Here is a 25739-nt window from a genome sequence, read left to right on the forward strand (position 1 = left end):
GCATCACCACCCTCAATACTGGGACACCCACAAGGTAAGTGACTCACACATGCCAGTCGCGGGGGGGGGCACATACCCAACAACAGTCACAGCCAGCAGGATAGGTGTAGACAAACACAAACAAATGCTGTACTATGGCCTCTGAATGAGCCCCATGGGTAACCCCTACCCCAGCCCTACACAGACAGACTACAGCAGGCCAGCCAGCTGGATGTCAGTTGTGAAGGCTAGGAAGTCAGAAACTAATATGTATGTAGTGAAAGCTAAGATCTGTAGTACACTGGTATGCCTCTAGCCAGCACGATAGGTAAGACTACAGACTGAAATGGTGTACCTGACATACCAGTACAGTCCTAGCAACTGTGTAAAAGTGTTAGATGTGCCCCACCATCCTATGTACACTTATAGTAACAGTCAGGTGTGCCCCCCCACCCCTATGAAGAAATGTAGAAACAGTTTGGTGCCCCCCCCGCTAAGCAGAAATGTAGCAACAGTTAATGCCAAATGACTGATGTATACCCTGCAGACATAGCATGCTACCTGTCGGTGTACAGCACAAAGGTCAGCACTGCAGTACAAGCCACCTGGACTTGATCCACACATGCAATATAGATGGCCATACTGGGCATGCTCACACACTTAAACATAAGAAGGCCATGTCAGCTAATAACAGTGGACCAGATATATCTGGCAGTTGCAGTTCTCAGTGCAGACACATGTCAGTATGCACCACTCCAGCCTTGCACACACAATGGATAGGAATACAGACATATATGTTAGGACAACACACTATAATAAGCCAACGATAGACAGACATAGATGTGTTGGAGGGTAACTGTGACAAGGAGACATCTGGGCTTGTCCCACCCAGCACACAGCCAAAGGGCCACAAACACATGAAGTGCAGGTGTCACTCACTGCGGATACTAGCCACCAGTATCTGTCAGCATGACGATGTGTTGCACTTGCCAGCTGTGCAACATGACTGTACAAGGAAGATGTCACCTAGTAGCTGTATACACGTACCTGTGGCATATGACCCTGTGTGTGTGCCCGCATGTGGCATGTCAACCCCAACATGAATGGGTTACAGCCCATGCACACACCACCCTCCCCATAGCAGTATCATGACAAGCCTGCTGAGGTCATCCAATGTGAAATACACCTTTGGGGGAGCTGTAGCTCAGTAATCCCCATGGTGCGTTCCGTAATTGTGTACTGCTGAACTGATAAACTAGTTAGGTAGTAGTCCTAACCCCAGACTTGGCAACTGTGTGAGTGTGTGTATGTGTGCATGTCTCAGTCTCTGCTTGTGTAGAGAGAAATGCTTTCTAGGCTACTCATACTCAGTACAGTTCATATACACAACATTAGCAAGGCTGCAGATGTCACGCACCTAGAAATACACCTCTGGGGAAATCATAGCCCAGTAATTTCCATAGTGCATCTTGTAACTGCATATTGCTATAGTGTAATAAAATAGGTAGGTATTCTAACCCCAGACTTGGCAACTGTGCAAATGTGTATGTGTGTGTGTGTGTGTGTGTGTGTGTGTGTGTGTGTGTGTGTGTGTGTGTGTGTGTGTGTGTGTGTGTTTGTGTCTGACTGCACAGAGAGCAATGCTTTTTAGGCCACTAACAACCCATACAATACACATACTTGACTTTGACAAGGCTGCTGATGTCACTCACCTAGAAATACACCTCTGGGAAAATTATAACCTAGTAATCTCTGTAGCGCACCTTGTAACTGCGTACTGCTGTAGTGTGATAAAATAGTGCAATAGGTGTTCTAACCCCAGAACTGGTAACTGTGTGTATGTGTTGTTGTGTGAATCTGTGTATGTGTGTCTGACTGAATAGAGAACAATGCGTTTTAGGCCACTCACACCCTGTACAATACACATACTCGACTTCAGCAAGGCTGCTTATGTCACTCATCTAGAAATACACCTCTGGGGAAATCCTTGCCCAATAATCTCCGTAGCGTGTCTTATAACTGCATACTGCTCTAGTATGATAATGTAGTGAGATAGGTGTTCTAACCCCAGACCTGACAACTGTGTTGGTGTGTGTCTGACTGAGTAGAGGACAATGCCTTTTTAGGCCACTCACACCCTGTACAATATGCATACTTGACTTTGGCAAGGCTGCTGATGTCACTCACCTAAAAATACACCTCTGGGGAAGTCATAGCCCAGTAATTTCTGTAGTGCATCTTGTAACTGCATACTGCTCTACTGTGATAAACTAATAAGGTGGGTGTTCTAACTCCAGACCTGGCAACTGTCTGGGTGTGTGTCTGACTGAGTAGAGAACAATGCTTTTTAGGCCACTCACACCCCATACAAAACACATACTCTACTCTGGCAAGGCTGTTGATGTCACACACCTAGAAATCCACCTGTGGGAAAGTCATAGCCCAGTAATCCCTGTAGGGTGTCCTGTAACTGCATATTGCTGTAGTATGGTGTAGAACTGTGGTAGGGTTCCATCTCCACACATGGCAGTTCTGGATGTTTTGTCTGTGTATGGAGCAATGCATCATAGGCTACTCACTTGCAGTACATTTCAAATGCCCTGCATTGCCAATCCTGCTGATGTCATTCATTGTGAAGTAAAACTTTGGGGAGAAAACTCTTTAATAATCCCTGTGGTGTGGCCTATAACAGCTCTCTGCTGTAGTGTGATATAGACCTTGATCAGGGGTTCTATACCCACACATATCAGCTGTGGATGTTATGTGTGTGCCTCACTGTTTGTGTAGGGAACAATGCATTTTAGGCTAGTCACTTGCAGTACAGTTGAAATACCCTACTTTGGTAAACCTGCTGATGTCATTCAATGTAAAATACACCTTTGGGGAAGGATGTCTCTAGCAATCCATGTAGTGCATCCCATAACAGCTCTATGCTGTGGTGTGATATAGACCTTGATCAGGGGTTCTATACCCACAAATGTCAGTTGTGGATGATTTGTTTGTATCTCACTGTCTGTGTAGGGAGCAATGCATTTTAGGCTAGTCACTTGCAGTACAGTTGAAATGCCCTACTTTGGTAATCCTGCTGATGTCATTCACTGTGAAATACACCTGTAGGGAAATAGTACTCCAGTAATGTATGTGGTGCATACTATAACTGTGTAGTGCTGTAATGTAATAAAGTAGTTAGGTAGGGCTTCTACTCCCAGACATGAGAGGTGTGTGTTTGTAACCTGTATCATGTGTAGAGGTGAGTGTGGGCATTGTGTAGGGTGTTTTGCTAATTTATTTTATGGTGGCCCTACTATATATCACAATGTCAACCATATAGTACAAGGATAACAGATGTAAATTAGCTGGGAGGCTGGGGTGCAACGCCATACCCATACATGTGACATCAAGGCCAGACAATCCAAGTTAGCAACCCCATTATTACCCAGAGCACACACACAACCCATGTGTCATATGAACACACATGCCTAGGCACCAGCCAATACATGGGCAGTACACTGCATATTGGCCATTGATAGTAGCTATGCAGTAATAGCAGTGAGCTACAGAGGGCATGTCACACTGCCCATCTGTCCAGTATGAATGTACATGCAGACAGTGCACCTCTACCATGTTACCCAATGGACACCTGCACCACCTGTGGTGCCTTCGCATGTGACTCACAATGGACATACCATGCCTGACAACATGTCCTGTATGGACAGATGACACTGACATCAGGGAATGCTACTGGCATGCCATCGATGTAGGTGAAGGATAAACCTGCTGCCCAGTACCAGTTCCTGCCACAGGTGGGCAAGAGTGGCACATCCGATGATAATCTGTGTTCACAACATGGGCCAGACACCCCAGGTACAGTTTCACATGTCACTGTACATGCATATGGGAGGTGTGCACATCCCAGACACCATCCATATCATGGACTAAGGAACACATGTACAGCATTGGCCATACACAATAGTCACCCACGTGACTGGATGGGGGATGCAATACCCACTTGTGTGGGAAAATGCAGTAACTGCAGGCCTGGGCCACAATACAGACCATTGTCATGTGGCCTGATGCCAAGGTATACCCATTGCCTACCCTTGTACAGCCTGCTGGCACAGTTGACCACCACACACCCGTGTAGACATGCACCCATGCATGTCAGAACTGGCACCCTCTGTGTTCATGTGTGTGTGTTGTATGGTGTGTATGTCCACATCCACACTCACTACAACCCCCCGGGGCATACTGAAGCATGCTGTCTGATGTCTGACATCTCCTCATACTCTTTGCCCATATGGCCTCTGTATAACCCGTGTGGTGCATGTGATACCTGCACATTGATGTGTTATGGCAGTCCCACTAATGATGAGTTGCACTCCTGGCCCTGCCAAGTGTGTCAATGTGTGTATGTCCCTGTGTGAGTGTGCCTGTGTTGACGCTGGCACCTGTTCATGCAGACAGGCACATGTACGACACCTACCATATATCTACTCTATCCCTGTTGCAGACGTCACTCACCCTCACATATATGTTCTGAGTGCTCCACATCAGGTAACCCATGTGGTGCGTCCAATAACTGCATCAAACTGTGATAGCTCTACATAGTTGTTGGGGGATTGATACCCTGTGCTGGTAGGTGTGTGACACAAACATGCTTCAGTTTTACACTCCCACCCCTTCCTGACATGTAGTTGCCTCTGTCTGCCTCACTCACTCCCTCTCTGGTGGATGTGGGGACCCACACCTGCCTTGCTTAGGCAGCAGCATGTGTATTTTATGTGATGCTCATGATCAGCTGATGGCCTTTGCATGAATTGCAGCCCTCCCCTAGCTGATTGCATATGGAACAGCTGTGGCAACAATCCCATAGTCAATTGCATGGAAACACATTCTAATACCTAGGAACATCATGGTGGTGTTGGGCCTTTTCAGTCACTGTGAGCAGGAACTAGATCTGTTGTTTGGCAAACAGCATCTCAGATGGATTGGGGATTTACCTCCAACAACATACACTGTGGAAAGAGGGCAACAAACAGGAGGGGGATGTGCCTGATCTGACTACAGACTGTAAGTGCTGCTATACTGCATTTGGAGTAATGTTGGTTTAATAGTGTTTGTCTGGATATGCCTGTTGTACATGTAATAATACCTGCCATGTCAGTTCCATGTATATGAGGAATCCCCATCTGCAGGGTCATCTGCAGACTGAACAGTGTTGTGCCTATGATTTCATGTGTTATCCACAGTGCATCTCTCTGTGGAATGCAGACAGTAGTGTGAGGATTGCAGTCTGTAGATGGTGAAGGCCGTGACAGTTACTGATTTCATATCCCTCATAGGACATATGTTGCAACAAACACCGTTACAAATGAAAATATACAAGGTTATCACAGCAACATGCCCATACTGGCCCTGTGTATGTGCTGTCAGCCACATTACTGTCAACGTTTGTACATATGGCGTGCATGAAGTGGTGCATATGTGCTGTACACCATAAATAGTGTCATCATATCTGATAACAAGCCAGTGATATATCAGATTGCTACACATGTCATGTACAGTAGGGGTTATATTTCATGACATAAGCTGGACATTCTGTGGATATTTGTACAGTACTGAGGTCTGTGTAATGATGGTGAATGTCGGCAGTGTGTGTATTGTTAATATGTACTTTATCCTGTGTACAGACTGTGGTAGATGTCATTGTCCTAGCTCCCTTTCTATCAGATGTTACATGCTGCCCCACTGTATGGTACTGTTTCACCATACACGTTTGTAGGGCCATACACATACATGTCCCATACCACAGACAGCCATCAGACCAAACTGTGTAGCAGCCCAGTATATGTAGGGACATTCTGTGACTGGCACATATGAAGATGGTATAGAACAGATAGTCCATATACTGTAATATTATGCTAGCCTACCATATGTGGCTGTGGCTGTATTCACATTGGTTGTGGTAATGCACTGTCACACAAGTGTACCTTACCCTGTGCTGTGACATGGCTGTTGATCCTGCTATATATGCAAGTACATGTGCATTCCCCCCATACAAGATGTAGGCCAGTGTTGAGCCAGTCTGCCTGTAGCCAGCACAGTGCATTGTTACATGCCTAGCAGCAAAGTGTACTTAACAAGTGTAATGTCATGTGCAGATACTTGCCAGATGTACTGCTGCTGGGCTTCCCTTAAACGTCATGTATGTCAGACAGACCAGTGGGATGCTGTACAGATGTAAGTCAATATCTAGTGGGTAGTATGCGCCCATGGCCCTCCCTGAACCAGCAGTCATTATGTGTCAGGCCAGACATGAGTGTGTGACTCCAACACCTATGATGCCAAATGTATACCAGTAATTATATGTTATACCCATCTACATGGCTGTCTACATCCATATTGTCAGGCCTGGTACACATGTGGTGCACTAAGGGAATATGTGTGTACCACTGGACTGTACAGGGTGTGTCCGAAGTTCCATATAAAGTGGCCAATATCTGTGCTGCACTCCACAGGGGCATTACATGCAACAGCAGTACTTTACAATGATGTCCATAGGATGTCTGTCAGTAGCCAATGGCACACATGTTATAAGCAGATTTCAGCATCCACACACACCATGTCTGTGAAGACAATCCCAATGACAGTAGCAACAGTCTAGTAATATACCTGCTATACATACCTGACATCCCTTTGCACTATGACATTGGGACTGTAGGGGCTGGGGTACGGTTACACTCCATGTCCAGGACATATGGTGGAAATATATGTGCTAGATTTTCCCTTTTCCCTCATTTAATTTTTGGATTACACAACTTGAATGGTTATAGCCTATTAACTTCATAAACAAATGACACTAGATAAATTGTAAATATACTTGTTAGTACTACTGTATGTGCATTTAATATTTAACTGATGTATATGCTATATGCCTTCTTTAATATCTCACTTGTATATTTGTGCTATGGTTGCTTGTTTATCACTATTGTTAGTACTACTGTATGTGCCTTTAATGTCTCACTGATTTATATGTTATATGCCTTCTTTAATGTCTCACTTGTTCATTTGTTCTATGCTTTTTGTGTATCCCTATGATTTTAATTATTGTTAATAAACTGAGGAGCTTTTCTCTCCGTGCCTCCGCTGAAAATGGACCTATATCCAGTCGGACTATCCCGGTTAACAAATGTAAAATAAATAAATGAAAATAAAAATATGTACATATACCTGTCCAGATAGCCATATATATATATATATATATATATATATATATATATATATATATATATATATATTTGTATATATATATATATATATATATATATATATATATATATATATATATATATTGTCATGGCAAGCAGCCACTATAAATCCCTACAGCATGTGGGCATGGTCCCTTCACATTTCCTGTGTGGCGGACATCCATCCTGTGTGTGGGCATCAGTGATACAGGCAGAAGGTAGCAATACCTCCCACAGGAGAACATGCACACTCAGAGTGGACACATTTGTAGGAGGTTCAGGAACTACAGACAGACTGTGGGTAGAGTTGCGTAATGCTTCATATAGTACTGGTGTTACAGGGTGTGTGTGTGTACATACTAGTGTACCTTTGAATGCAGTCTGTCTGCATAGGTCACTACCGTGGGCCTACCTCTTGCTGGGCAGAGGTATGCATATCATGTGTTGTCCGTCCACCACACAAGCCCTGTGTCAGATATGACATTGACAGTGTGTGTATTGCGTGCTACAGGTACATGGCTACATCCATGTCTATATCTAATCTCAATTCCCTGACTAAGGGTATGTTGCAGACTATCCTATAACACCAGCACCTTGCTTAGTGTATGGCAACAGTGATCCACATATATGCCTGTATTCCGGCCTCTGTCCCCCATCTACATACCAAGCTCTGCACATATGTCATGCTGTTGGGGGTTGTTCTGTAGTGGGCTGTGAGTATATCACACTGCCATTGCTGCCATTAGTACACTGCTGTTGTATCTCTAACATATATATATATGTGGGCATCACCTACACAACACGTGCGCCCTTATGCACTGCAGAGGCCAGTGTATGTAACAGTGGTATATGGTCTTGTATTATTGAGTCCAGGTGGGGAGCACCATAAATGACCTCAGCTGTTACAAATGTGGGGGGATGAGGGGTGAGCTGCCACAAGGTATGTGTGGATGTACAGTACCATATACTCCACCTATATTGCAACTACTAACATGACTTGGGGTAGTGCAAGCCTACTGCCCCCTGCAATACAGACTGTTCTGTGCGTTATGCCTCGATATGTTCCGGGTACAACCCTTTGGATCACAAAATATCTTTACCTCCTACGGAGTTAGAGGTTGCTGAACTACACAACTGCAGTACATACTGTTGATTGTGTGGTACTCTGTGGCCCAGTCTGTCGGCACTATTGTACATTCTGAAGGGCTTGGCTTGGACTGGAACAGTTGTGAACCTTACCAGACTACTGTATAAGTGTAACTGTGTCACAGTTGCAGTACTCCGTTTATATGGTTGGCAGTATTTGAACAGCTACATGATATGGTATATAGGACCGTTATGGTGCACAATTAATGGAGTACCATTTCTGCAAACCTGTGTGTGATGTATTTACTATGACCTTTCTATGGGTATATGTTGCAGGCAATAATTGACATTTGTATGTTTAGCCCATACAGTGTCCAGTTGTTCAGGTGTTAACTGTAGGCATACTGGCTGTTCCATATTGTGTGCACATCCTACATACGCATCTGACTGTACATATATCTGCATGTGTATGTGTAGTCACATGTAGATATATATATATATATATATATATATATATATATATATATGTGTGTATGTATACATGTACATATATATCTATGTATATCTGTATCAGCATATATATGTGTATGTATATCTGTATCCTGGAGACGTCGACAGCTTCCACATATTACTTGTCCTGTGGGAGGCGGACTGTACTTAGTAGTGTATTGCAGGGCACAGGTGTTTGGCTGTGGGGGGATGCCTATTCGTACAAGACGTATAGCGTATGTGGCCTCTCAACCCCATTAATGGTGCATGTGGACATTGGTGCATTTGTCAATCTGCAATTGCTATCTACAGATATATGGCCATATACACCTTTATAGATATATTTACTTGCTAACAGATATATAGGTATATGTGCATAGATAGCAATATATATATATATGTATACAAGGGTAGTACAACAACATATATATATATTTGAATACATGTGTATCTATACATATATGGGTTTGTTGTATCTGTTAAGGTTGCACTATAGTTGCACATGCAGACATCTAGATGTTGGTAAACATTCTCTGCACTGTTGCATGATAGGACTGGCTGATATGGTTCTGAAACATTGAATATCTGTGTACCTGACATGGCGTAGTGGTACATCGGTTTGTCTAGGGTGTGCAGGGTCCTTGGTTTGAGCCTTGCCAGAGTTGTTTAATTTGTTGCTGGCCAGAACACATCCTGTTGGATGGAGAGTGATTAAGGCACCGTAAAGCAGTTGTAAGCAGGTTTGTGTGTTCTGCCTAGCAGCAAAATAAACAGGTCCTGCAAGACTCTTAACCAGGACCCTGCACATCATACACAAAGTGATTTACCACTAAGCCATGGCAGATATGCATAATTATGATGTGTCCACATACATATCATTCAGCCCAGGTATACAACACTACAGGGAATGTATTCCACCATGTAGATGTGTTTGTGTGTGCATATATATTCATCACTGAATGGATATAACATATCTATATATGTAGATATAGGTATAGACATATCTATATACATATACATAAATATATATATATATATATATATATATATATATATATATATATATATATATATATATATATGCCAATACATACTGATGTACATAGATACACATTCAGCCAACAACATATATGCATATATCCACATGTCCACATATAGACAGCACTAGGAATGCATATATGTCACCATATATATGGCTCACCTTTCAAATGGAGAAGTCCATGTATCCGGAGGCTGGTAGGCCTAAAGTATGTTCTTAACATTGTACAATCCTGCAATACACACATAGAATGTGCAATGTACGAATGTCAGTATGCATTCACTCATTGCAGATTAGGCAATTTGGTTGCGGATGCCACTATAGTGGGGATGGGTAATAATTGTCTATCCCCACTGTAGTGCACACTAGGAGTTCATATATCACAGTGGGGGGTAGTGGGGAGCCCGCCACCCCCCAGCGGGGGGTGCAGGGAGGCATGCCCCCCACCAGTATGATATGTATTCCAACTTGCAGTTTAAGTGTCAGGGAAGATGCCTGTAGAACTGCAGTTCTCTTAACTGTGGTGCAGTAAGAAACAATGGGTTAGTCCTTTCTGTTTTCAGAAAGGGCCATTCAAAGGAATGATTGTCCACCAGTCAAAGGTAAACACATATATATCAATATAGGCATATATGGACATACATCTGTAGATGGAACTGGGAACGTAACCACAACATATATGTCCACATGCACCATTGATGGGTTTGAGAGACCCAAACAACATACATCTAGCATGGATAGGTATCCCCCCAAGACAAATATGTCTGTCCAGCAATACAATACCAAACTTAACAGATCCCATAAGCAGGACCCTACACAACAAGGGCAGCACATGTTAACAGTACTCCATCCCACCTGTAGGATGTAAGGCTGGCATTACTATCATATCATGCAGTATGGTCAAGTAGCATGTCATGGTTGGGGGAACCCCCTGGGCAGGTGCAGTAAGTAGCTGGGATCCCTCATACAATCCAATAGCCCTACACTTGACAATGGTTTCACCAATGTTGGCAAGGATATCCACAAACTCACCATGTCAGCTGGGAACTACCACCTGGTAGCTTGATGACCGTGGTCTGCAGGGACATGGAACATGCCAACAATGAACCCATGGCCAACGTCACTGGTTATCTCAACACATGGGAGCCTGCCAACGTTGGACTTGTCAAAGGCAAAGAATACAACCTGAACCCGGTATACCTAATCAACCCAATCATGACAGGTATAGATGAGGGTTAGGAGGTGCACAATGCCTATGTACATCATAGCAGGCTTTTGTACACCATCTTGCTTGTAGGAATGTGTATAGTCGTTATGGGATCTACCTCTGTTCACAGGATATGTTTCCACCAGGACTGCTTGGCGTATGCCAACATACCACAGGCGCCATCTCGTGGGCATACAGTCCTTCACAGGTCATAGATGTGTCAATGCCCTCCTCCATATTGTTGAGGTGTGCAGCACTACTGGGGTTGCTATAACTCACTGGGTGTGGCTGTTGTGGACACGACTGCCATAACTGCAGTTACGGTTGCATCTATCCCCCCACATAGCTGTCTGCAATACTGTACAGTGTATGTAATCAAGTTGTTAGTTGTTGTCTACACCATTCAGAGTAGTTGAGCGCCTCACACCATCGTAAGGGTAGGGCTATGCCACCGGCATTGGCACGCACATGTTACTTAGGTGAGGATCTCAGTAGAGTGGGGACAGGGACATACACCCTGCTGTTAGCATGTTCAATGCCATCCACATTGCAGACCACATATATACCACTGTGTGGTTGTACCTATGTTGTCTTGGTGGGATTACATGTGCAAAAGATGTGTTACCTCCATGTGTACAGTCCTGTACTTGTACTGCATCCTAACCAAAGGCACTGTGTGTTGTACCCAACCATGGCATGTGTACCACCCACTACACTTACTGGTGTCCACTGTAGAAGGCCAGCTGACATCATTACACCCATCAGCCATGTGGCACATGGACAAACACAACACAATCTGAACAGATACTGGTGACAACAATACAGCATTGTTAATTAAAGCTAGGATGCATCATGGCTGCACAGCTACACCTTCCAAGATAGTAGCATTTCACTTTACTGCTGACAACATGCTACACATCATTCCATTGCTACACTGTTGTACAGTCGCCCTGTGCATCAGAACCATGTTAGCCTGTCCCTGCATTGATGTTATGGATGTCAGGCAGTGGCACAGGTATCATCATATGCACAGGGTGTGTTGGTTTGCCAGAGGCCTAGGCTGAGCCATACAATTGACAACATGTGTTTGTGTGTGTGAGAGGGCTGAGTATTGTTATGGACCACTGGTGATGTTGTGTGTGCAGGTATGTGGTTGCCCTAGGTTCGTTCTTTATGTTTGTGTGTCTGCATGCACACAGTTCCTCCATGTGGCTGCCCTATACAGGGAATTGTGGACAGCTGCAGACTGTACCTGGCAGGGTTTGCAGTTCACTGTCTCTGGCCATGGACATGGGACCTGTGCCTGGCAGGGGTGCTACAGGCAGTATCAGGTACAGAGCCATACCGAGTACTGTCCCCCAAGTTTGACAGACATCCACTGGATCCAGGTCCCTCCTGGGACTGGCCAGGACTACGTGCATGTGGTCTGCTCTGACAGGTTGTGGACAGCCCCCCCACAGTGCTGGGGCTGGTACTGCCACTACAGGAGCAGCTGTGACTGTTCGGGCGTCCATGGCTCCAGCTGCTGGTGTTGCTGGCATATATACATGTGGCTGTTGCAGCCATCCTGCCCTGTCATTACACATGGACATAATATTTTGGATGAGTTCCAATGTCTCACCCCACCGTCTATCCATGACCTCGGTGTAATTACGGATGGCACCTGCTAGGTCATGGATGCTGTCAGTTACAGAGGTGTAATGAGCCCTGTGCACCTTTAAACACACTGCCTGATGTACTGTTCCATTCATGCCTGCACCTCCATGAAAGTCTGGAACATGCGTGTGGTTGAAATAGGGGTTGCACGTCTGCTAGGTGTATGTTGACCAGCAGTGCACCTACGAGCACCCCTGCACATCTTCCTATATGATACCCCACCAGACATCTGGCTATGGCTGCTGTGTCCTGACACATGTGCCATAGATACCACACTGTCCTGGCCCATGCCGGTCATAGGCTGTCCCTCAGCTAAGGCCAATGGTGATGAGGTGTGTAGAGGCAGTGTGACTGTGTGCATGGATTGTGTGGATATGTGTGGGTTGTCAATTGGTGGCCCAGCTGCAGCCCCTGATGACCCTTCCTGTGCCTCAAAACACCTATCTTCATGGTCACTGTCTGTATCATTGACATCAGATTCCCTGCAGGGGGGACCCAGCCCCACCATGCCACCCGTGAGGGGAAAACAGGGAATGGACTGTAAGACCTGTACAACACTGCTAAACAGTAAATACACACACACACACACACACACACACACACACACACACACACACACACACGTGTGTGCAGACATGGCCACACACACAGACATACACACGTGCAGTCAACATACATGGCAATCCATACACTACACCAGACAGCACCTACAGACAGCTCCCGCAATAGCAGGTGATGGTGTAGTATAGTATCACACACATACCTGTAATTACACACAAGTCATCATGCAGGATATGTGGGGCTGTAGTCAATCCCTGTTATCAACATTATACATGGCTGTGATGCATGGCTTCTGTTTGTAGGTGATGGCCCTCTCCCTGGAACCCACTGCACCCATGTCCACATCATTGCTGTGTATCCGTTCAGCACCCTGGCATGTACTGTGCACCATACCTCATGGGTGTGCACACCATTGCAGGATGTGTCTCTGTGTGTCAGGTGTGTTTCCTTTGCTGCTCACAGCCTCTGTGTGTTCCTGGATCATGTGTGGACATGTGTTTAGTGACTGCTTGATGTGTATTTACATAAGTCATCATCAGTGGTGCATGTATGAGTGGTAGATTACCATTAGACCAAACAGACAGACATTGTTCTGTACCTATGGTGAGTGTAGAGGCCATTATTGACTATGATTGGGCCCGGCTGATGTTGCCTGTTGTACACAGTTGTTCGTAGGTGAGTACTGTTCTGCTGGTCCTGGGGCCTACATAAGCCTAGCCACAGGGGTTCCCTGCCATGTACCATCCACTATTGTTATTCCCCTATGCCCCCGTCAGGCTGCGGCACACACATGCTACCCAGGGTGTATTCCCCATTCCCCATCCAATTGGCAAGTGTTTCTGTCAAGAGGGCCAATGAGTAGCATTGCCTGACATGTATGGGTAGTCCGTTCCAGAGTGTGGTGATTCCCCATGACAGGACCCTATCCCTCCAGTATGTTCTGTGTAATGTGTTGATTAGGTTTAGGACCCTGGAGCGTGTGTTAGCAGAGGGAATGGGATATCATTATATGTAGCATGTTCAACTGTTCTGTGTATGACATAGCTATGTATGTTTGGCAAATGTCAGCTGTGCCTGGGCAATGTGCACTGGAGTGCAGCCACAGTTGTCTGAGATGGACTGTGTATTGCATGCGTTTGAGGCTGGTAATCCCATTAGTGAGATGTGTGCTGTGTCAGTGCGCATGTACAGCATGCATTATGGGTAGGAGTGTTAGATGTGTACATGGCCTACACCTTAGCTATGACATGCACAGTGAATTGCCAAGCATAACCTTAAACCATATTCACTGACATCCAGCCACTGCCTTGCTGGTATCCCAGAGGTACCTACAATGACATGGGTTAGAATTGATGTCAGTGGTCACAGCTGTAGCATTGCTACAGGGTGGCTGCAATATTACAGTATAACAACAGCTGAAGTCCACAGTACTACAGTTTATGCATTACTGCTTATTGGTACTACACAGCAACCTACCCCAGATCTCACACATGAATGGTCTACCTGTACAGTTGCATACAATACAGTAGTCTACTGATATGCCCTGGAACCTTACCTGCATGCTCAATGTGTGATGTGTGAGTAGCACCCACCTCCATGACTGTATATGTCTGGAGATCTTGTGGGCAGGCAGGTGCTACCAGGCTGATGAGCAGCTCCTCCACTCTGGTGAGGGGGGATGGATGTTATGGCCCCCCCTGTTGTAAGGTGGTCACCCTGAATGGCAGTGGCACGACGTTGTACTTACAGGAGCAGGTCACTACAATGGTGGCGGACCTGCTCATAGGTTCAGCTGTGCAACCCCACCTCATTCACCCTGTTGACCACATCAGTCCACATGGCTGATCTCTCCTGCTAGTCCATGCTTGTCCAAAAGAAGAGCAGCTGATAGTTCTGGATCATGCTGATGATGATGATCTCCTCCTCAGCGGCACTGTATGCAGGGTTTCTCTGGTGTGCCATACTCCCTGAAAGACATATTGATGGAAATATGTCTGAGCAAGTCCTATGTCAAGTTTACCATGATACAATACACATATCAGTCTCCCGTCACCATATCAGCTCCAACATAATGTTCACACTACGCTACTGGTATGTGTACCATTGGGCCATATATTGTATTGTACAACACCTTCTGCTATGTGGTTATAGACATGCTCCCTGTGGGGACACTAGAGTTGCAAGGCTGTTACAGGGTATTTCACCTGCATGCCATTGTCACTGCCACTATGTTTCCACATATGCATGTGGTAGGCCTGCTATGTGATTGCTACATATTTGCCATTCTGTAGTATTGGGGATAACTATGCATGCTGTTGGACATGTTCTGGGCTTGTGTGGACTATTACAGCCCACATATGTTCCATAACAGTTACATACCAGTATGTGTAGGGGTTATTTGCAAGCAGGAACACCATTCCAACCTAATGTGTACATGTTACCAGTCCACATCACATCCATGGCCCACCATGGAACCTCATTCTACTGTTCCATCACTACCTTCATGTGGAACCACCTCAGGGGATGGTGCCCCCCCACATGGAGCACACACATACATGTGTCTGTCTCCCAGGTAGGTCACAGGTATTGGGCATAGGGAGGTCCACAGTGACATGGAGTATGTGCTACATCACCTGGAGGCATGCAGTACACATACACAAGGTTCGACATGCATGTCCCTCCTGCCCAGCACACAGGCAAGGCACCTTTATGTCCATGTAGATGCTGTCGTGACTGTCCATGGGTGGCCACCATGTTGCCTTTGTTCCCATGTGGGGGCTCAATAGCCTCCACATTCCAAATGTAACTACCCATCCACAGTGTTTAACTACCACATGTGCCATATACCAGCCCTGTATGCTGTCTTGTTTATCACCCAACCAGACCTACATACCAATATGTGCCTAATACCCTTCACCAACATATATACTCCACCATCCCATACAACTGCAATGTGTTCCCAACATGGGTTACACACCTCACTCCACACTCCATCTTGCAGCCATGTACTGGTGTGTAGGTTTGTTGTATATTGATGTGTGATGTTCTCGCATACAGGTCATGGCAGGGAAAATGTATTGACATGTATATTATCTATACACACACACACACACACACACACACACACACACACACACATATATATATATATATATATATATATATATATATATATATATATACGGGTTCATGCTAGTACATCGACAAGTCGGAAGATCGACATTCACTCCACCGACACATGAAATAATCAAAACCGCAAACACGGACATTTAACAGGTAAGAGGTTTACATTTCGCTAATCATGCCTACCACACATGCATAACACTGCCACACTTACTAAACCATGGTAGGCATGATTAGCGAAATTAAAACTCTTACCTGTTAAATGTCCGTGTTTGCGGTTTTGATTATTTCATGTGTCGGTGGAGTGAATGTCGATCTTCCGACTTGTCGATGTACTAACATGAACCCATATATACACACACACATATGTCTGTATGTTATATATATATGTATATATACATATGTGCATATATGTGTAGATATCATTTTCTACTGTTTATATACCTATATAAATGTATAACTGTCTGAGGTTCTGTACACATATACAGCTGTGAATATGTATCACACATATATGTATCTGTATATGGGGTGTGTACGAACATCTTGGCCACACTCATGTACCCTCTTTACTTCACAGCTGAACTGTTCTGCCTTGCTGCAACACAGACAGGTGTCACATGTGAACACAGACTATCATTATGGGGGTATATATGATGACAACCTTTAGATAAGCATATTATGCTGCTATGGCAGTGTGGGCATGCTATGCTACACTTTAACATGACTGTCCTTCAGGTGGTGTGGTCTCTCACCCATGTGTCTATCATGGCGGTATTAATACCAGCACCAGCCATTGGCCACAGTAATTTACAGAACACATATATCATGGGTCACATCCTTGTCATTCACTGCTGGTCTACACATTTGACAGATATGTCCCACTGCCCACAGGCACTAATACTACTGTCCAGTGCAGTTGGTGAGCACAACGTCATTACAGGAACATGTACTGATGGCACATATACATCCTTTCACAGTATACATCCTGTCATTCTATACCATATACTACATACCAGTAAATGCATATCTGTTTCACATACCTGTTATGTTGTTTCCACTGTAACACAACCCTGAGCTTTGTGAACTTTCTTGACGTGATTTTTTTCTCTCTCTCTCTCTCTCTCTCTCTCTCAGTCTCTCCAGTAGAGTGATTGAGCTGGTTTGAATAGACTGCAGCATGCTTTTGTTGGTATTGCACATGATCAGGTGGTGGCCCCTGCACCAGTCAGTGTCCACCAGTTGCTAATTGCATGCAGCCTGCTGTGTAGTACTTCAGATAACCACTGTCATGGCAACCCTGTACTATAAATTGCTGCCTTCTGTGGGCATAGTCCCTTCACCTTTACAGTATGGAAGACATCCTTCCTGTGTGTGGACATCAGTATTACAAACAGCAGGTAGCAATACCTCTTACAGCAGAACCTGCAGACACAGGCCAAATCCACATTTGGGTAAGGTTCCAGGCCTACAGACAGCATGAGTAGTGCAATGTATCTTGCTGTTCTTACAGGGTTTCTGTGTACATGGTACTTTTTCATGGAATGTTGTCTGTCTGCATAGCTCTCAACTGTGGGCCTATCCGTACAATACCAGGGTGACTGGCTGTTAGGATTTGTCTGTGCACCACACAGGTATTGTCCCAAATATATCTGTGGCATTCTGTCTGTTGAGTGCTATCAGTAAATGGCTACATCCATTTGCATTTCAATGTCGTATCCCTGCATAAGGGTATGCTGCAGCGAATCCTGTAACACCAGCAATTTTCAGGGTGTGTAACAGCAATAATGCAAATATGGCCCTATGTTCCTGCCTCTGTCCCTCACATGTATGCCAGTCTTTGTCCCACTCTGACACAGGAAGGGTTGTTAGGTAATGGCCTATCATTATTTACCGCTAGCATTACTGCTATCATCCCAGTCATGTCATGGATTCCCACACCAACTGTTGAGCCATGTCCATATATATGGGTGCAACTGCTGATAAACACATTTGTGGCCTTGTACATTCCTGAGGTAAGTGTGTGGTACACAGTGTTCCTTTTCCTTGTACAGCCTTTTATGGGGGGGGGGGGGGGCTTCTAGGCCATTAACGTAGGCTATGGCATCTTTCCAGTAATATAACTGTTAAGACGAGGGTCACTCAGTGTGATAGTGAGGTGTTAGGTTAAGCAATGATATGTACAAGATACTGTGACATTAACACAAGTGCTACCTTTCCCCCTAGGGCTTGACTACAGGGTGTAATTGGAGGCTGCTGAACTACATCTGTATTTGTTGATTGTTACATAACATGAAGGCAAATCCTGTTCCTACTGTTGTACTAATTGAAGACCTTGGCCTACACAGCATAGTATGGTATATATACACATTGCTTGCATCTACTGTTTTGTGTGGGCCTTGCATTCATGACTGATTACATATTTCAAACCTTATGTGGTGTCAGTACTGGCATACATTACTGTATAGTACAGGAATAAAGGTTATCTATGTATGCATACTTGTGTGTCTTGTCATGTCCTTTGATTTGTGGGTGAGTATATGTTTAATGTCAGTATTCTCATTTTTGGGAATGGTTGCCACACTACACATTTCACAGGTGCCAGTTGAAGGGCTTGTTCATAGGTTCATAGGTAGGTACTAGGCTATCGGCCCTGGGGCCTATACAAGCCTAGCCAAAAAGGTACCCTGGCTTTTGCCACCCAAGAAAATTATTTTCCTGTGCCACTTTCGAGCAGAGCCACAGAGGTGATCCCCGGGGTGAATTTCCTATTTCCCATCCAATCATTAAGATTTCTCTTGAAGAGTGCTAATGAGCAGCTTTGTTTGATATAGATAGGTAGTTTATTCCAGAGTATGGGAAGTCTCTGGGACAAGAATCTATCCCTCTGGCATGTTCTGTTTACTGTGGTGGCAAGGTTTAGGTCCCTAGAGGGTGTAGCTCGGAGGGATTGGGATTTCTTTAAGTGGAGCATGTCCAGCAGCTCTGGGTTTGACATAGCTATGTATGTTAGGCAGAGATCACCTCTGAGTAGGCGATATGCGACGGAGTAAAGCTGGAGTTTTTTTGAGGTGGTCTGCGTAGGGCATCTGTTTGAGGCAGGTAATCCTCTTTGTGAGGCATTTCTGCGGCTTTTTCAGTTGTTGTAGATGTCTTGTGAGGTACACACCAAAAGGGGTGTTGTACTCTATAATGGGTCTAATGAGTGATGAGTAGTGTGGAACAATGACCTCTTTTTTCCTGAATGAGAAACCGTTTGTGATGAGGTGTGCCATGTAGAAGGATTTCCTGACTACTGTGGTGATGTGATTATCAAAGGAGAGACTACTGTCCAACTGTGTCCCAAGGTCTCTTATCACATGTTTGGTGTTAGGTATACTACCGCCCATGTTGTAGTTCATGGGTACAGAGTTTTTACCAAAGGGGATGACAATGCACTTTTTGGCAATGAGCTTGAGGTCATGGCTTTGACACCAGGCATCTGTCTCAATGATGCCCTTTTGTAGGATGTCCACATTGTTAGGTGTTTCGATTATGGCTCCTAGTTTGCAGTCATCTGCAAACTTCATTAGCCAAAGACCTTCTGTGTTAGCTTGTACTTCAGAGAAGTAGATACCAAACAGGAGAGGACCCAGGACTGAACCCTGTGGTACTCCACTTGTCACTGGTCTGAAGTCAGATTTGGAGTCTGCTACTTTCACAGTGTGGGTTCTGTCAGTGAGCCAGTTGGCAACCCATCTTGTGCCATAGGGATTTATACCTCGTTTAGTGAGTTCATCTCTAATTCTCTCAGTGGGGGATGGTGTTGAAAGCCTTGGCAAGATCTAGATAGGCTGTGTGAACCACCTTACCCTTGTCTACAGCTTTGGTGACTGCTTCAAAGAAGTCTATCAGGTTTAGGAGACATGATCTGCCTTTTACAAACCCGAACTGGGTGGGGTCCAGAGTTTGAAGATTACCAATGTCTTTTTTTATAAGTTCCATGATGATACGTTCCATAGCCTTGCACACCAGGCTCGTCAGGCTAATGGGGTGGTAGTTCCCAGGGTCTGTGGTGGCTCCCCCCTTGTGAAGTGGGATAAACATCACTGTGCACCATTCAGCAGGCACAAAGCCTGAGATGAGGCTATGATTGAACATGGTACTTAGGTGGGGTGCCAGTTCGTTCTGCAGTTCGTGTAGAACGCAGCCTGGGATGTTGTCTGGTCCCATGGATGCCATGTTCTTGGCTTTGGAGAGTGTGGTTTTTACCTGTGCAGCCATGATTACAGGAACTTTGCATTCTTCCGGTATAGAGATGGGCTTTTTAGGGGGTGAGGGGGGGTGTAAAGTTAGCACTGAACCTATCTACCAGGATGTTGGCAATATCAGTTGGGTCTGTATAATTAGTGCTATTGTGCTGTAACTCAGAGCAGATCTGAGTGTTGCCATTCAGATTCTTGACATAGCTATAGAATGCTTTGTGGTTGTCTTTAGAATCAGTGGTTGTCTTTAGAATCAATACTGTAAAGACCCATTAGACCCAGCTTCACATACCTCCATTTCAACTTTAAACTGTGATTATAAAGTGTTTATGACTAACAGCTAAAAGAATGACAAAGATGTTGCCAAAATAGATGTGGATCAATGTTAGTTTTGTGGAGGAGAGAAAACATCTGACTAACAAAACGCTGATGATCCACAGGGAAACAGAACACAAGAAAATACTGCTGTTACTGGTGGGTCTTGATTCAGAGAAAGCATTTGACAGAGTAAGCTGGGATTTTGTGAGTAGGGCAAAGTAGTATTTGTATTCGGTACTTCTTTCTTATAGCGGCCTTGATGATACACTTGCATAAAGAGTATGGTCAGGATTCACGATGGCTTGCACGGAGTCTAAGAGCCGTGTAAGACTCCATGCAGCCATAGCTATCCAGGAACAGCCCGAAATTCTGTGTAAGAGCCCAGCTAAAACGTCTCTTACACGGACTGGGCGAAAGGCATGCAAATGAGGTAGATTAGCGATCCACGAAGCTGAAACCAGCCCGTGTAAGAGTCGTGTTAGGTGCAGAAATGTACTCAGTTGACAACTGAGTATGTTTCTGCAAATAACACAATGGAGCCATGTCAGCTCCAAATAAAGTGTGCATATGTGTCAGGCAGCATGCCAATGGCCAAATATGTGGCCATTGGCATGGTAACCCAATGCAAACATGAAATAAAATAAAATGTTTTTTTTCAGCGATCGGCAAGGTTTAAAAGCAGCACAGCCCCGCGCAAATGGGCCGCGCTATATAAAACATAAAAATAAAGGTTTGAAACCCACAAATGTTGGTTTCATGCAATGCATGGATTCACAATGCAGGGACTAGCAGACCGAAAACAACATGGCCACCGTTTAGTGGTTGCTAAGGGGGGAAGCTGAGTGTAAGACACGTAACTAAGCATTAGTAGGCAATCCTATGTAAATGAGTGGTAGGATAGTGAATCTCACTGTCACATAGCAAATTAGCACATTCCGTGTAGAGTTAGATAAGGGGGAGTAACAGAGTAGGAGATAGGTGACATCACAGGGGGAATGTCAGAAAGAAATCAAGCTCATTGGAACAAAGTGGTATGTGAAAGATGTCAGTCACACAGCATAGAAAGAGGAGTGTCAACGCATGGGAAAGTCAAGAAATAGAAGGTGTACACTGTGGCTAACACCAAAGTTTCTTGCGTGCGTGCATGCGCGCATGTGTGCTCTGGGAGGTGCGAGTAAGGCAGAGTAAGCATGTACGAGCCCGTTTAAAGATCTGTAAACCTGTTTGCACTGGTGTGCGCGCATCTTAACCGAATAAGCAGATTGTAGTCCATGTAAGCATGTGTGCGCGCGTGGTAGCCACTGTGAGCGTGTTTTCGCTGGTATGCTCACTGCTCCCCCCTGAGGAAACAGAGAGGAAAAAGGAAGCAGAAGAAATAGTAGGAATCTAGCAGGGAATACTGGCAGAGCTAGCAGGTGAAAACAATTAGAAGCAGGCAATTACACAGGCAGAATACTAGCCCAGCCAGCACTTAAAACACTGCAAACAGCATTGCAGTATGTTTCTCTCAAGAGGCACTGCAAGACAGGAGTAAGCTATTAGAAGTGAAAACTGAAAAAGCTGCACTCAGAACAAACATGCTAGGGGCTGCCATAGCTGTTATAAGGAGACATAGGAGACTTGCTGAGGGTGGTGACAATGCAAATGCTGCCAGACAACCCACAGTGAGGAGATGGAAAAGAGTGTACAGGCCCAGGGTCACCTACCAGGGGTTACATGAGCTGGAGATAGTGGAGCACTATAGAGTGGACAGAAACCTCTTGCAGCAAATTGTTGAGCTGTGCAGGCCACGCCTCACACACAAAACCAACAGAGGGGAACCCATGCCAGTGGAAACCAAGGTATGTGTTGGCCTAAGAATACTAGCAACAGGTACCTTCCAGAGACCAACTGGTGATATGATGGGGATCTCACAGGCATCTGCATCCAGGGTACTGCACCAGTTCCTGGATGCCATGTCGGCACATGTCAGAGATCATGTATATTTCCCCAATTCCCATGAGGCATTGGCCAGCAATATGCGACTCTTCCAGCAAATAGCGGAATACTCTGAGGTAGTGGGTGCAATAGACTGCACGCATATACGCATCAAGGCACCAACTGGTGAGCGGGGTAGGGCCTACATCAACCACAAGGGCTTCCCCTCCATCAACTGCCAGGTCATGTGTGATGCCATGGGCATAATAACGAATGTGTGTGCTGGCTGCCCTGGAAGCTACCATGATTCCCATATCTGGCATCTGACGCAGCTGTACCAGACATTTGCCAATGGGGACATCCCACATGGTCACTTAGTGTGGGATGCTGGATATGCACTGGAGCCGTGGCTGATGACACCCATCAGAAACGCACACACACCTGAACAAGAACGCCATAATGAGGCACACGCACAAATACGAAATGTAATAGAGCATGTGTTTGGGCTGCTCAAGTCACGGTTCCGGTACCTGGACACATCTGGTGGAGCCTTGCAGTACTCACCAACTACATGCACCCAAATTGTCATGGTATGTGCTATGCTACATAATATGATTCTGAGAAAACAGCTGCAGCAGGACCAGCATAGGGCCGGGACAAACAGCCCCCCACCATTGCCAAGGCCATCACAGGTAGAGCATGACTCGGAGGAGGAACAACCTGAGCCTGCCCCAGTAGGCAGAAGGAGGCGTGCCCAGTATGCCCTGGCCTTGGCAAAGAGGCAACGCATAGCACATACACTGGCTCAGTAGGAACCCTGGGAATAATACCCCTCTCTGACTCACTCATATAGTAACAGGGATGCCTAACATGACACAACCTGCTTTCAAACATGTACAGGGAGTGTAGTATGTGCATCCGACATAGGCAGCCCTGCAGCACCACCTGAGGCATGATTGCCATGTGTTAAGCAATGTAATACCATCTAGTATATGCAAACATGATGACCCTGCCTAACATCTCACCCTCACCAAGCATGATGCCACACTATGAAGACAACAAGATCAAGTACAATAATTGCCTGAAGTATTGCTGTTAGCAAAGGGGAACAAATGGCTGACAGCCTGGGATGACATGCCGAACAAGACATGATGCTCCACCTGCTAGGGATGGCACGCACCCAGCACACCTGGCTGTGTGGATACTGGCAAAGGCCATTGTTACCCCAACTGTGCCTTGAATAGGTAAGGCTGGAAACACAAACCCACCACCATAGGTAGCACAAGGGAGAACAACCTGGACGTAATGCTACCCAATGCCAGAAGTCTAAACTGCAAGGTGCATGCAGACCAAACCCACCTCAGCATGGAGAATGGTAATATCTGTTCTGTAACAGAAACCTGGGTCAAGGCCCAGAAGAGCACCCTAATACTACAAGGTTATGCCTTATACCATGCTCTACAGCCCCAAAACATGGAATAAACTAGAATAGGAGTGTGGCTATCAGTAATTGTCAAGGATAACCACACCCCCAGGTTGGTACCACAGCAAGAAGCAGCATGGACTATCCACGGGCAAGTAACAGTAGCTCAAACTGCATCCCAGTTTACAGCCTGCTACAGACCACCCTCACAAACCCAGGAACCCCAGCCAGCCTTCCTGAAGAGACTGCAGAGTATGAATGTCTCAACAAATACCAAACAAGGCACACACAAAGTATGACATAGGTGGTAATCCATTATGTACGGAAGAAGTAATCAGGGACCTAGGGACACAAGTGGATGGTAACCCGTCATGTGACACACATTGCCAAGGTGGCCAGGAAGACCTGCTAAATTGCCCACCTTAATATGAAAGGATGCACACATAGATCAAGAGAGGTCACTGTGCCCCCATACTCTTCCCTTATCAGGCTCATACTTGAGAACAATGCCCCAGTTCGGATGTACCTTACCTGACACCTGCAGCAGTTAGAAAGACCCCAAATGTACCTCACCAAGAGGATAAAGGGTCCAAACATTTGTCATCTGCTGCCTGGCTGAAGATACCACACCCAATTCACATGCATACTGCCCAGTCAGAGGTGATGTATGCCTGATGTACAAGGCCATGTGCAATCCAGAATGAATGGACATGCTCCACTGCAGAAACTCCTAATCCAGCAGAGACACCACAGTGAGATATCTGAACCTCCACCATCAGAACTACAAGAGCAAGAGACTTAAACCTTAACACGGTTATAAATAGGATGTGCTGGAGGGACAGATTCATCACCCAGAGACTCCCTATGCTGTGGAACAAAATCCTGGTACATGTGAGGCAGAGCACCTCGCTGGCCTTGTTCAAGAGAAATCTTGACCAATGGATGGGAGATCGCAGGTTTACCCCAGGGATCACCTCAGTGTCACTGCTGGACAGAGGCACGGCAAAATAATGGGCATAGTATCCTTCAAACTTAAGGGGTGGTGAAAGCCACAAAAACTTTGGGCTAGGCTTATAAATGCCCTAGGGCAGATAGCCTAGTATGAACCTATGAACCTATGAACCTAGATAAATAGGATGTGCTGGAGGGACATATCCATAACCCAGAGGCTCCTTACACTCTGGAACAGAATCCCAATCCATGATAGGCTGAGCTCCACACTCATACTCAACAAGAGAAATCCGGTCAAGTGCATGGGAGATAGTAGGTGTACACTGGGGGCCATCCCTGTGTCACATCTAGTAAAGTAAACCCTAAATGGGCATAATATGCACATTGCAAGGGGTGTCAAAAGCCACATACAGTCTGTCTATGCTCAAACATGGCCAGGGCAGATAGCCTAGTATGAACCTATGACGATATAAATTGTGCAGAACACAAAGGATAATCACAC

Source organism: Protopterus annectens, chromosome 17.part0 (genome assembly GCF_019279795.1).
Source record: "Protopterus annectens isolate FY-2018-M chromosome 17.part0, PAN1.0, whole genome shotgun sequence".
Taxonomy (NCBI): Eukaryota; Metazoa; Chordata; order Ceratodontiformes; family Protopteridae; genus Protopterus; species Protopterus annectens.